This window comes from Musa acuminata, chromosome BXJ1-10 (genome assembly GCF_036884655.1).
Source record: "Musa acuminata AAA Group cultivar baxijiao chromosome BXJ1-10, Cavendish_Baxijiao_AAA, whole genome shotgun sequence".
NCBI lineage: Eukaryota > Viridiplantae > Streptophyta > Magnoliopsida > Zingiberales > Musaceae > Musa > Musa acuminata.
In genome coordinates, this window is record NC_088336.1 from 7063464 (window position 1) to 7077734 (window position 14271).

Here is a 14271-nt window from a genome sequence, read left to right on the forward strand (position 1 = left end):
GGCCTGATGGAGATTAGACACATAGGTGATTGGCTTTAGGTCAAGTAGGAAATTGCTAGTTATAGCTGTCCTGCAAGCCAATCATGTGAGTGATGGCATGTGTGACATGTTACGCATGGCATGTGTGATTTCAAGAGTGTGCCAAATGTCATGCGCAGTTTCGTAAATAGAAATACAATTATATTCATTTTTATCTAAGGCGCAAAATAAAGCATTCATAGCTTTCGTATTTAAATAAAAAGTTTTATTTTCCAAATCAATCCATTCATTTATTGGATTTAAAGACTTTTAAAAATTATTTTTAATAATATTCCATAAATCGAGGTTCAATGAAAGCAAGAGAAATCTCATTCGAGTTTTCCAATATGTGTAGTCCGTCCCATTGAACATAGGATGACGACTGATAGAGTGATCCTCTTGAAATCCAATAAAAGTCATTTATCTTGGGTGTTAAACTAAATGAGAAAAACATAGCTCTCACACCAACTGTTCGAACTAAGTCGACACTAAGAGAGGGGGGGGGGTGGTTGGGTGGGGGAGGGTGAATTAGTGCATACGAAATTTATATTGTGTAGGAAATCTTCATACACTAAAACCATATCAAAGAGTGTTTAACTTTGAAAACATTCATAAGAGTTTGCAGCTAAAGTAATAAGGAAGTAAAGCAGTTTGCAATAAAGGTAAATAGTAAAACAGAAATGCAAACCAATTTATAGTGGTTCGATTTGTTGTGACCTACATCTACTCCCGATTTCTCTTCACTCGAGGTCACCGGCTTCCACTATTGATCTTCTTTCTAATAGGTGAAGATCAACTATCATTATACTATTTCTCTTTTTCACAGGTTTAGGAGAGAACCTTTACACCCCTCTTTTACAAGTGTTCCCTCACACACCTCCCTTAGGACTATCACTGAGCTCTTGGAGGAGAGACTCTATACTTAAAAGAGTTTTATATCCTTGAAATCATAGAGTTTTTGCTCTTTTTTTGTGTGTATTCCAAGTAGGAATTTGTGAGGTATTTATAGACTCCAAATGGCTTCAAAACTTAGAGCCAAAATTTAAATCTCTAAGTTTTCGAGGTATGGGTGTTACCACCACCTGCACTAGGCAATACCACCACCTGCTAGTTTGACACTAGGTAGTACCATTGCCCAATCTAACGGTACCACCGCCTGACAGCATAAAAAAGTGTGCTCTTGACTTTTCTAGCTCATGGGTGGTTCCACCTAACCTTGGGTGATCGAATGGGCCTTCCACTTGGCCTAAAATAGTCCCAACTCAGGCCCAATGGGTCCTTAATTGAGTTGGAATGATTACACCCGAAACCAACTCAATTATGACCTAAACTAATTCAATCTAGACAAATTATTACAAAGCATAAATCATCTGTTGTTCGGCATGTCATTAGTTCTTCCGGCGCTTCGTCCGATTTTTCAACGTATCGTCCTCTCCTTCGGCGTATTGCCCAATCAACATTTTAATTCACGTAACTTTCAATCTCCTTGGCGCAATGTTCGATTCTTCGGCCCAATGCCCGAACTCATGGCATGAAGCCTTCAACTGACACATCAACCATTCCTCTAGTCTGATGTCTAATCTTTTGACATATTCAATTCCGGCTCAACTTCTTATTCTTCCTGCTTTAATTAATTTACCTCTCCTGATCGAAGCTAGTCCTACATCACTTAAAATATAGATTAGATTATAATATTATCAATTGGTTTCATCATCAAAATCCGAGATTCAACAATTCGGATTGAGAGAGAAAGAGTTCTTCGGAAGATTTCGATTAAAGCAAAACTTGAGTAGAAACCGTATGAGTCTAACAGCACTATGCCTGGTATACGGTCTCTGGGATATTAGATGGATGAGAGATTATAGGTACATTATAACTAAGGATATATATGTTCAAAAGATTGGATTCTCTTATATCGTTCGGGGGCTGTGGCATAGTGGCCTAATACGTCTACGTCGATGAGTTGAGTAAATTATTATGAATATAATAATTCATTGAGCCAGAAGGAGTTTTGATAGGTATGACTCATAACCAACCTGATAATGGGCCTAGAGGGTCACACACATATGGTAGGTGTTGCGACGAGTGGAGGTTCGGATATGAGATATCCGTCGGAACCCCTATCTTATTGGATATCCAATAAGCCCCTGAATTATTAGATCCTATGGATGAGATCCAATAAGAGCCAATGAGAGATTATTAGATAGAGATCTACTAATCTACGAGGCTTGCGTAGTTGGATGAAAATCAAGTACCCAATAGGGCAAGATCCATTAGGGTTAAGTTGATAGGGAGTCTCTATAAATAGGAGAGAACCAAAGGTCCATAGGCTAGAGGCTTCTTGGTTATCACCTCCTATTATCCTCTCTCTCCTTCTCCTCCTTAAATAGTAGTTGTGAAGATTTGGGCAATAATTTGAGGAATATCTTCGCACCAATCTTCACGAGTTTTTGCATACCAATCTTTGCACCATGACGAAAACCTTTTTGAAAAATTTAGAGTTTCTGCTCAAAGTTGTGATAAATTTATCTTAAATTAAGTAAAATAAAAGGTCATAATTTTACACATTTGAAGGGATGAAATAAATTGAATATATATTTTAACGACTTAAAAATAAAAATAAAAATAAAAAAACATTTATGTCTTTGTAAATTATTTTCAAATTTTTTAAAAATTTAATTTTTTGAAAAAGGTGGAATATGAGTTACATTCTTTTTGCATAGGATCTCCCAGAAAAACCTTATTTAAGAATAATGTAACTTAAGTCTTTATTTTTTAAAAAATTTTAGAACCTCATTAAACCTTCTATAATATTAATCAAGCGGTTTTTATCCCAAAATTATGATAAATTCACCTTAGATTGTGTAAAACAAAAAATTCATAATTTCACACTTTCAAAGAGCTGAAATATTTTTAAAAAAAATTACCTCTTTTAATTAGATTATAAATAAAAAAAATTCATTTAGGCATTTATAAGTTATTTGAATGTAAAATTTTGAAAATTTTTGGAAAAATTAAAATATGAGTTATATTATTTTTTGATTGGGGTTACACTGGTTTTTGTATAAGTTCCAAAAACAATGTCATCCAATGAGACTTAGGTCCTCAAAAACCATTTTGTTTCCTTAAAAAAATCTGGCAAGACCTTCTATAATAATATTCAAGTGATCTTTGTCCCAAAGTTATGGTAAATTCATGAGATAAAATAAATAAAATATAATTATTTTAATAGCTTAAAATTATAAACAATAACCTAGGCTTTTGTATGTTATTTTCATGTTTTTCTTAAGATTTTAATTTTTTTTTAAAAGATGAGATTTCAGTACAATGTTTTTGGATGATGTTATATTGTCTTTGGATCCTATACAAATAACTCAGGTCTATTATTATGCAAAAATATTATTTTTTTATGAAATATTAAAAATATCTAATGAAGCCCTAATCAATGAATTTCTTTTTTTTTTTGCAATTCAATTAATTCAACTCTTAAAATTTCAAAAAAAAATTTATCAATTTAAGCAAAATTATAATTATTTTTCCATAATTTTATTTTTTTTATAATATTTATATGTATAATTTTAAGATCAATTTTTAATTTTAGTTTTATAAATATAAATAAATATATACTAATATTATTTAATCTATTAGCTATTATTTGTTTTGGACTGCCTTTTAAATTTTAGGTTGGTTCAATGTAATGAGTTTGAAAAGGCAGAGAGATGAGAAAAATACAAAAGAGTAGCTATTGGTGTTTTTATCAATTTTGAAACTAAGAGGTTTTCCCTATTCGATTTGACCAATAGTATTATAAAAATTAAAAGTAATAACAAAGCTATATATATATATATATATATATATATATATATATATATATATATATATATATATATATATATATATATATATCACATCTTTATTTGGATCGTGTGTTGTTAGTGTTAAAATTGGACAACTATCGATGTCGATGTCACTTCCCAAGGGTTGGAGCCTTTCAGTTCACTTCCTAAGGGTTTTTGTGTATGAAGAATCGAATCTTTGAGAGTAAAGGAGTAGGATGACTTTTCTCAAGTAGAATCTCTATCTTAGCACTGAGAGCATCCACACGACGTGATAAATCCTATGTTTAAAATGTGATAAATCTAATGTTTAAGTCAGAGAGTAGGAGTATAAAATTTGTGTTCATTGAAAGAATATATTTCTGGAATAAAAAATATGTGTGTCGAATCTCTCGATTGACTCAAAATATTAATCATATCACACATTAATAAATATTTGATTGATTTAAATCTTAAGAGTTGAATTTCACATAGCATGTTTATTTTAATTGTTTTAAGTTTTTTTTTCATGTAATGATATTAATAAAAAAATTAATAATAACTAACTGAAAATCTCATTTAATTCTTCTATCTTATTTTCTTTTTATTAAATGAAAGTCGCTATAATGAGAACTCATACCAAAAAAATAAAATAGTTGGGTTCATTAAATTCTTATGCAAAATCTACTGGGATATCTATCCATTTATCTTGAATCATGGGAAAGTTTAAGGTACATTGATCCAACAAATTTATGATATGTTTGAAAATATATCTTAGGTTATACTTTTTAAGCTTTAAAAATAAAAATTCCAAGTTTAAGGTACTTGGAATTGTTTTTAAGAATTAGTAACGAATATTAGTGACAAAAATCCTAATCAATCCATAGCCTAAAAAATCTAAAATGTTTATAGATACATCTAGCTAGCGCTTTAATCCTTTAAGGCAATTTAATCATCCTTTTACATCTTATTATATGGAACTAAACTCGAGATATAAATTAATTCCAAACCCGACATATAACCCAAAATATAATTTGCTTAACATCTAGAATTTAGTATAATAATTTTCTCTGTGTTGTAAACCAAATATTTATCTATCTGTGTTGTAAAATGGTGGAAAGAAATTTCATCAAAATTATAGAAATTAAAGGCTTAAACAATCTATTGGCTATCAAGCTTATTTAAGTGCCCAAATTATACGTGGGAACTCCTTTTTTTTCTCTTTAAATAATAAAAAAAGCGAATGATTCAAACTCAATTGAAATTGAGGGGGTTTTTTTTTTTTTTTGATAGATAATGTGATCAAGTATTGTTAGGATCAAGAGCACACTAAGAGGGGGGGGGTGAATTAGTCCAGCAGAAAATAAAATAATTTTAATAAACTTATTTCGATTAAAGCCGATTCAACAAGAATGGTTTCAACTCAATCCTTTTCAGAAGAACTTTAAACTTGAAACCTATCGTGAAAGAGCAATAAAAGACTAATGTGAATTACAACAAAGTAGAGTGCACAATTAAAAACGTCGGTTTGTAAGGTCGTCGTACGATAAAGCCGATCTCGAAAAATATTAACGTCAAAGTGTATGTAGACATAGTTAAGGCATAGTAAAGAGGAGAGGCAGTTTGCTATAAAGGAAAGTTGCTCAAAGTAAATGCAAACCGAGATTTTAGAGTGGTTCGGTCAACGTGACCTACATCCACTATCGGCTTCCTCCTCCAACGAGGTCACCAGCGTCCACTAGAGGCCTTCCTTCAATAGGCGAAGGCGAACCACCCTTTTACAGCTTTTTTCCTTTTGTCGGGCTTAGGAGACAACCCTTGCAAGTTTCACTCCTCTTTTGAATGATCTCAATACTTAGAAAGAATGAGGAGAACTCTAGCACTTTTACAATTCTTTAACACTTCAAAGACTCAAGAATATATCAAGATTTTGATGCCTTTTCATGCAGAAAGGGTGGGGTTTTTATAGGCCCCATGAGTTCAAAAATGGAGCCTAAAAGTGTCCATTCTCATATTTTCGGGGTCCTGGCAGTACCACCGCCATTATTGGGCGGTGATTCCACCTGTCATCGGGCACTGGGCGGTACTACTGCTCAGTCTGGACGGTACTACCTTCCTAACAGCGCTCGAAGACCGAGCTCAAGCGGTACCACCGCTTGAAAGGGACGGTACCACCGTTAGTAGTAATAACTACCGACAGTACTACCGCCTGACAGGGTGGTACCACCACCCAGAATTCTTGGGAGATCGAGTCTCCCAAGCGGTGCCACCGCCGGCCAAGAATTCAAGGGCCGAATGAGCTGTTCCATTTGGCCCAATTTGGGTCTGTTAAGGGCCCAATTGGCCCTTAATTAAGTTAGTGGGATTATCTCCCAATCCTAACTTAATCTATACTCTAACTATAGCAATTAAGACATCATTACTGTAATTCATGTTCCAATACGTCAATCGCTTCTTCCGGTGAGCTTCCGGCGTACTTCCGGTGAACATCCGACGAACTCTCGACGATGCTCCGGCTGACTCCCAGCAAGCTCCCAAACTTTGCGACGATCTTCTTGGTGAGTTTCGACGAGCTTCTATGGCAAGATCCTGGACTTCTCAACTGGTTCTAGCAGAACTTCCGACGAACGTCCGAACTTCCGACGAACTCTCGAACTCCCAATGCGATCTTGATCTTGACTCCGGCATAACACCTGTTGCATGTCTTATTGTCATCGTAGTTAATCCTACAAACTTTTCTCAATATATAGGTTAGATAAACAAATGATAATTGACTTCATCATCAAAATCCAAGATTCAACAATCTCCCCCTTTTTTATGATGACGGAGTTAACCTTAACTCTCCCTATCTATATGCCATACTTGAGAAAAGTCATTCTTGAATTCAAAGCCTTTGAATTTAAGAGACATATTGATAAGTTAAGTTCATTTAAACTTATCGATACACCCATCTTGATTCCTATCATGATGTAACTTTCTGAAAATGATATTAAGGCATGACATTCATTTTCAAGTCTTATATTTCAAATATGAAGGATAACAATAATAGTAATTCATTCTATGACAAGATATCAATTTATAATATTTTAAATTAATCTCTAGATATCTTATCATAATACAAACATTTCAAGTGTAAAATTGCATACATTTCTCATCAATTTACTATATATTTCTCCCCCTTTGTCATCAAAAAAGGAAAATGATTCAACAATATATGTAATTGTGGTAAAAATTCATGTCATTTTTCAACTTGTAAAGAAATTCATACTAATTATTTTTCAAGTATTCATGACATAATATCATTCGTTAACTTCTTTCCTTTTACTTATCATCAAAACTTTACATGAAGAATGAAAGAAGGAAGGTAAAAACCAAAACCAACTTTAAATGAAGTTAAAAATGATAAGAGAGTTTCATTAAATCATGCTTCATTTTTCACAAGGATCAAGATATACATGTGAAATTAAATCCTTGCAAGTGTTCATCTCAAAAAAAAATTCATTTATCAAGAAGGAATTCATGTGAAAGAATCATTATATCAAATCCATTTCTTAATTTAAAAATTTACAAGAGATAAATCCATGAGAGATGCATTTGTCAATTAATTCCATATATCAAAAATCATTAAGTGATGGAGCATGGATATGAAATAAATTTGATACGGCATAGGCTCATAAAAGCTCCATTCAAGAAATATATTAAGTCCGGATGAGAAATACAACAAAATTATGCATTCGGACATGTTTTGTCATAGCTTTTCAATCATAATCATGAAGATAAATATGATATTGCATAATCATATAAACTTTTTACAAACTTTCCAATGTGAACATGTTATTGAAGCACACAATCAAGTAAAATTCTCATCATAAAATTATAAACACAGAATTTAAATGAGTGATCAAAGAATCAAGAAAGTCCGAAAATAAAATCATTCGGACAAACCAACATTCCTAATTCTTTTCTAATAAAATCAAATTATTCTTCACTTAAAGGTTTTATAAAAATATTGGCCAATTGATGTTTTGTATCAATAAACTCTAGGATTACATCATGATTAGTGATATGATCTCGTATAAAGTGATGCCTAATGTCAATATGTTTTGTTCTAGAGTGTTGAATGGGATTCTTTGTTAAACATATTACACTTGTGTTATCACATTTTATGGGAATATTTTTAAGATGAATCTTATAATCCTCTAAAGTATTTTTCATCCATACAACTTGTGCACAGCATGCACTAGCTGCAATATACTCAACTTCGGTTGTACATAGTATAATCGAGTTTTGTTTCTTGGATGACCAAGAAACAAGTGCGTGTCCTAAAAACTGACATGTTCCGGATGTGCTTTTTCTATCTAATCTACATCCAACAAAATCCACATCAGCATATGCAATTAGTTCAAAATTCTCGAATTTTGGATACCATAATCCTAGATTAGTAGTACCTTTAAGATATCTAAGTATTCTTTTAACTGCTTTAAGATGAGATATATTAGGATTAGATGAAACCTAGCACAAAGACCTATACTAAACATGATATCCGGTCTTGTTGTGGTGAGGTATAGTAGACTTTCTATCATACCCCTATAAGTTTTTTTATCAAAGCTTTCTCCACTTTCATCAATTTCTAACTTAGCAGAGGTGCTTATGGGAGTGTTGATAGCTTTTGAGCTATCCATATTGAACCTTTTTAGCAAATCTAAGGTGTATTTTGTTTAACTAAGAAATGTACCATTACTTAATTATTTGATTTGTAAGCCCAAAAAGAAAGTTAATTCTACCATCAAACTCATTTCAAATTCAAGACTCATACTTTTAGCAAATGATTCATAAAGAGATACATTCGTTGAACCAAAAATAATATCATCAACATAAATTTGAATAATAAGAAAATTATTTTTAAATTTTTTGATAAATAATGTAGTATCAACCTTGCCTTTAGATAAATTATTTTTAATAAGAAATGAACTAAGTCTCTCATACCAAGCCTTTGGGGCTTGTTTTAAACCATAGAGAGCTTTAGTCAATTTAAACACATGATTAGGGAAACTATTATTCTCAAATCCGGGAGGTTGTTCAACATAAACTTCTTCGGAAATAAAGCCATTAAGAAAAGCACTTTTAACATCCATTTGAAACAACTTAAAATTATTACTACTAGCATAGGCAAGGAGCATCCTTATGGCTTCTAATCGAGCTACAGGAGCGAAGGTTTCTTCGTAATCGATACCTTCTTCTTGGTTAAATTTTTGGCCACTAGTCTAGCCTTGTTTCTAATCATGATACCAGATTCATCTTGCTTGTTTCTAAAGACCCATTTAGTACCAATAACTAAATGGTCATTTGGCCCAAGAACAAGCTTTCACACCTCATTTCTCTCAAATTGATTTAACTCATCTTGCATTGTGATAATCCATGAATCATCTTTCATGTCTTCATCAATACATTTAGGTTCAATTTGTGAGAGAAAAGTGGCGTTGGCACAAAAAATTTTTAAGAGAAACGTGTTTGAACCCCTTTAGATGTGTCTCCTATGATTAGCTCCTTGGGATGAGCATCTTTATACTTCCAATCCTTGGGTAAGGATGTTTCGAAAGTGGATGCATCCAAGTTGCTAGTTGGAGAAGGGGTTTCATTTAAATTCAAAGTATCAAAATTAACATCATCATCAAAATCATTTTTCTTAATTTCAGAAACCTCATTAAAAATAATATGAATGGATTCTTCTATAATCAAGGTTCTTTTATTAAAGATATGAAATGCTTTAGAAATCGAAGAATAGCCAAGAAAAATTCCTTCATCGGATTTAGCATCAAATTTTCCTAAGGCATCTTTTTCATTCAAAATAAAACACTTATACCCAAAAACTTTAAAATATAAAATATTAGATTTTTTATTGTTCCATAACTTATAAGGAGTTTTGGTGAGTAAAGGTCTTACTAGAACTATATTCATGACATAGCATGCCGTGTTTACGGCTTTGGCCCAAAAATATTTGGGTAGGCTATGTTCATTCAACATGGTTCTTGTCATTTCTTGTAAATTTCTATTCTTTCTTTCTACTGCTCCATTTTATTGATGATTTCTTGGAATAGAGAAGTTGTGGTTGTATCCATTAGATTCACAAAATTCTTGGAAATCACTGTTTTGAAATTCACCACTGTGATCACTTCGAATTGACGAAATCATAAAACCCTTTTCATTTTGAATAAGTTTACAAAACTTGGTGAAATATCTAAAGCATTCACTTTTGTATATCAAAAAATAAGTCCATGTGTATCTACTATAATCATCTATAATGACAAAAGCGTATTTGCTACCTCCTAGGCTTGATATAGAAATTGGTCCAAACAAGTCCATATGGATCAATTGCAAAGGTCTATAATATCAAATTGTGCTAGTTTGAAGCTACTTTTTATTTGTTTTCCTAATTAATAAGCATCACACACATTACCTTTGACGAACTTGATGTGAGGAATTCCTCTTACAAGTTCTTTAGATGAAATTTGGGTGATTAGTTTCATGCTAGCATGACCTAATCTCCTATGCCAAAGCCAAGCATCATCATTCAAAATCGAAAAACATATTTCATTGCAAAGATCAATAATATCAACGGTGTATACGTTATTTTATTTTAATGCAATCATAGATGTGTTTTTGTGTGGTTTTTCAATAATGCAAGCATTAGATTCAAATTTAACAATATATCCTTTATCACATAATTGACTAATGCTCAAGAGGTTATGTTTTAAACCATCAACTAACAAAACATCTTCAATAAAGAAGTTGGATTTGTTACCTATGGTTCCTTTACCAATCAATGATTTTACCCTTGTTGTTGTCTCTGAATGTGACATATCCTTCATCTATACTAGTAAGCTTAGAAAATTGAAATAGATCTCTGGTCATATGCCTTGAGCATCCACAATCAAGGTACCATCTCTTGCTCCTAACTTGTGATGGTTTACATTTCTACAAAAGAGGATAATTTTAGGTACCCATTTGACCTTGGGTGCCTCAAAAATCGATCTAAATTGCTTATCATGTTGCATGAAATTTTTTACGGTTCCTTTAGGAACCCATATCAATTTATGTGGACTAACCTTTTTAAATAGACAATGATAAGCTTTATGTCCATGTTTGCAACAAAAGTTACATTTGTTTTGGGGCGAAATATGTAAGCTAGGGCCTTTAACGAAGGTGGTTGGATTATAGTGAGAGATACTCACAAATCCTATTCCGCCTTTCCTATGAACATGACCCTTGTTGGCAAGGATCATGTTCAAGGACTTACTACCTACCTCAAATTTCTTCGAGGTATCCTTGAGTAGCAAGTTTTCTTTTTGAAGTATTTCTAAATCATGGCATTTCGTACATGGAGCTAAACTATCATTATGCTTAATTTTTAATTTATCAAAATTACTAGCAAAAGAATCATGCTCTTTTTTTAACAATTTATATTTTTTACTAATTATTTTGTATTCATCAAATAAATCATAAAAAGCATTTAATAATTCATCAAATGATAAATTTGCATCAATTGAACTTGATACCTCCTCTCTAATGGCTATTAGTGCATAGTGAGCAACTTGCTTGGTGTTGGGCTTCTCTTCTTCGAATGTGCTTGAGTCGTCCCATGTTGCTTTGAGCGCCTTCTTCTTTGGTATCCTCTTCTTGGCTTGAGGACATTCACTCTTGTAGTGTCCCGGTTTCTTGCAGTCGTAGTAAATTACTTAATCTTTCTTGGGTTCAAATTTATTTTTAGCATCATTTTTAAATTTATTTCTTTTAATGAATTTTTTAAATTTTCTTGTTAAAAGTGCCAAGTCATCATCAAAGTCCTCATCACTTGAGTTTTCTCTCAAGTGGTCTTCTTGTGTTCTTAGTGTCATATCCTTCCTATTCTTTGGAAGGGTGTCCTCAAGCTCTTCATGAGCTTTGCATATCATTTCATAGGTCATTAGTGACCCAATTAATTCTTCAAGAGGAAAGTTATTTAAATCTTTGGCCTCTTGAATGGCCTGACTTTAGGGTCCCAACTCTTTGGAAGGGATCTTAAAACTTTATTAACGAGCTCAAAATCTGAAAAACTTTTACCAAGTCCTTTTAGACCATTGACGACATCCATAAAACAGGTATACATGTCTCCAATGCTCTCACTCGGTTTCATTCGAAATAATTCATAAGAATTTACTAAAAGGTTGATTTTTGACTCTTTCACACTACTAGTGCCTTCGTGAGTCACTTCGAGTGTGTGCCAAATATCAAAAGTCGTTTCACATATCAAAACTCGATTGAACTCATTTTTATCTAGAGCACAAAACAAGGCATTCATAGCCTTTGCATTTAAAGCGAAAGTCTTCTTCTCCAATTCATTCCAATCTATCATTGGAATAGAAGACTTTTGAAATTTATTTTCTATAATATTCAAAAGCTCAAAATCCATAGAAATTAGGAAGATTCTCATTCTAGATTTTCAATAGGTGTAATCCATCCCATTGAACTTGGGCAGACGTGTAATTGAGTGACCCTCTTGGTTTCCGGCAAATGTCATCTCTCTTGGGTTTTAATCCAACTAAGAGTGAACCGGGCTCTGATACCAATTGTTAGGATCAAGAGCGCACTAAAAGGGGGGGGGGGGGGGGGGTGAATTAGTGCAATGGAAAACTTTTACGATTTCAATAAACTTATTTCGATTAAAGTCGATTCAACAAGAATAGTTTCAACTCGATCCTTTTTTGAAGAACTTTAAACTTGAAACCTTTCGTGAAAGAGCAAGAAAAGACTAAGGTGAATTGTAGCAAAGTAAAGTGCACAAATGAAAAGCGTCAGTTTTGTAAGGTCTTCGTACGATTAAAGTCGATCTCGGAAAATGTTACTATCAAAGCGTATGTAGACGTAGTTAAGGCACAGTAAGGAGGAGAGGCAGTTTGCTATAAAGGAAAGTTGCTCAAAGTAAATGCAAACCAAGATTTTAGAGTGGTTCGGTCAACATGACCTACATCCACTATCGGCTTCCTCCTCCGACGAGGTCACCGGCGTCCACTAGAAGCCTTCCTTCAATAGGCGAAGGCCAACTACCCTTTTACAGCTTTTCTCCTTTTTCCGGGCTTAGGAGACAACCCTTACAAGTTTCACTCCTCTCTTGAATGATCTCAACACTTAGAAAGGAGGAGAACTCTAGCACTTTTACAACTCTTTAACACTTCAAAGACTCAAGAATATATCAAGATTTCGATACTCTTTCATGCAGGAAAGGGTGGAATTTTTATAGGCCCCAATGAGTTTAAAAATGGAGCCTAAATGTATCCATTTTCATATTTCCGGGGTCCTGGCGGTACCACCGCCATTACTGGGTGGTACTACCGCCTGTCATCGGGCACTGGGCGGTACTACCGCTCAGTCTGGGTGGTACTACCACCTAACAGTTCTCAAAGACCGAGCTCAAGCGGTACCATTGCTTGACAGAGGTGGTACCACCGCCCATAATTCCTAGGAGACCGAGTCTCCCAAGCGGTGCCACCGCTAGCCAGGAATTCAGGGGCCGAATGGGTTATTCCATTCAGCACAATTTGGGTCTGTTAAAGGTCCAATTGGCCCCTAATTAAGTTAGTGGGATTGCCTCCTAATCGTAACTTAATCTATACTCTAACTACGGAAATTAAGACATCATTACTACAATTCGTGTTCCGGTGCGTCAATCGCTTCTTCCAGCGAGCTTCCGACGTACTTCCGGCGAACATCCGATGAACTCTCGACGATGCTCCAGCGGACTCCCGGCAAGCTCCTGAACTTTACGACGATCTTCTTGGCGAGTTACGATGAGCTTCTATAGCAAGCTCTTGGACTTCTCGACTGGTTCCCACAGAACTTTCCTACGAACTCTCGAACTCCCAACGTGATCTTGATCTTGACTCCAGCATAACACTTTCTACATGTCTTACTGCCATCGTAGTTAATCCTACACACTTTTCTCAACATATAGATTAGATAAACAAATGACAATTGACTTAATCATCAAAATCCAAGATTCAAAGTGTAACTCAAATGTAACTAGATTAACTTTCATTGAATTAATCCAAACTTTTATAAAAATAACTTGAATATAATTGTTAGATGATTAAAACTATTTTTTAATAATTTATGATAATTATTTATCAAAATTTAAGATTTTTTTTTGTGATACTATGATCAAGTGTAACTTTAGCGGCTTCTATTATACCTATCTAAATTTTCATGGAACTATTATGACATGGTTCTAAGATGATTAGTACTGTTTTTTTTTATTTTTTTAATTTTATGTTGATTAATTATCAAAACTAAAAAAAACTAAATATGTACTGTGATCGAGTATAATTTAGTTCATTTTGGAGTGTAACTTGATCGGCTTCCATCGGACCAACTAAAACTTTTACCAATCTACCTAGTCATGATT